This window comes from Otolemur garnettii, unplaced genomic scaffold, assembly GCF_000181295.1.
Source record: "Otolemur garnettii isolate 467f Iridium unplaced genomic scaffold, OtoGar3 scaffold00038, whole genome shotgun sequence".
Classification (NCBI taxonomy): domain Eukaryota; kingdom Metazoa; phylum Chordata; class Mammalia; order Primates; family Galagidae; genus Otolemur; species Otolemur garnettii.
The window spans coordinates 4,477,062-4,478,312 of NW_003852433.1; the positions used below are offsets into that span (position 1 = coordinate 4,477,062).

The window sequence follows — 1,251 nt, forward strand, 5'->3', positions numbered from 1 at the left end:
GCAGTGCAAGTTTCCTTGGAACCTGGGCTCCTGGAGACGCAGCACTGGAGCAGATGAATAATGGAGACTAGAGCTATATGATGACTGACCCAGTCACGTTAAATGTAGGTGGACACTTGTATACAACATCTCTAACCACTTTGACTCGTTACCCAGATTCCATGCTTGGAGCTATGTTTGGGGGAAGACTTCCCCACAGCTTGAGATCCTCAAGGCAATTACTTCAATGATCAAGATGGACCTCTTTTCTGGTATGTCCTTAACTTCTTAAGAACTTCAGAGCTGACCTTACCTCTGGATTTTAAGGAATTTGATCTGCTTCGAAAAGAAGCAGACTTTTACCAGATTGAGCCATTGATTCAATGTCTTAATGACCCTAAGCCCTTGTATCCTATGGATACTTTTGAAGAAGTTATGGAGCTATCTAGTACTAGGAAGCTTTCTAAGTACTCCAATCCAGTGGCTGTCATTATAACCCAATTAACCATCACCACCAAGGTCCATTCCTTACTAGAACACATCTCAAATTATTTTACCAAGTGGAATAAGCACATGATGGACACCAGAGACTGCCAGGTTTTCTTTACTTTTGGACCCTGTGATTATCATCAGGAAGTTTCTCTTAGGGTTCACCTGATGAAATACATTACAAAACAAGGCTTCAGAATCTGCAACACCCGGGTGCATCACATGAGTGAGTGGGCCAACGAGAACACAGCGGAGCACAACTGGACTTTCTGCAGACTAGCCCGGAAGACAGATGACTGATCTCCAGCTCCACGAGAAGTTCTTAGAAACTGACTCCAGGAAATGGAAGAGATTGATTTTTGTTTTTAATCACAGTGTGGGATTTTTTTTCCTTTTAAATATTTGTTATTTATTTGAAGGCAGTGAGGACCAGAAGGAAGATTTGTGCTTTAGTAGATTCCTCCATGTTTTGTTCCCTTCAGCCTGAGTATGCATGTGCCTGTTCACAGTCTCTAGATACCTTTTTCATAAAAAGAAGTCTGAAAATCATTATGGTATATAATCTACCCTTAACAGAGCTTTTTTTTTTATTACAGTGCTAAAATGATTTTTGATAAAATGGTCCCTAACTCAACTAGAAGGCTAAAAATACAGGAATGAAAGAATAAGCAGAGTACTCATGATGTCTTTGAGAAAAATCAAAACATCATGTAGAGTGACCTAGTTTCCAAAACAGTAAGTAGTATTATAATATTAAAGGAGGCTCGGCGCCTCTGGCTCAAG

At 40.2% G+C, this 1,251-nt stretch overlaps 1 protein-coding gene and 1 pseudogene across 5 annotated transcripts in view; one reads left to right on the plus strand and one right to left on the minus strand.

Moving 5' to 3' along the window:
• Positions 1-1,251, minus strand: part of THOC5 (THO complex 5) — a 69,303-nt gene that overhangs the window by 38,118 nt on the left and 29,934 nt on the right. The gene's annotated exons all lie outside the window — the stretch shown is intronic.
• On the plus strand, positions 18-1,168 carry LOC100948409 (annotated as a pseudogene).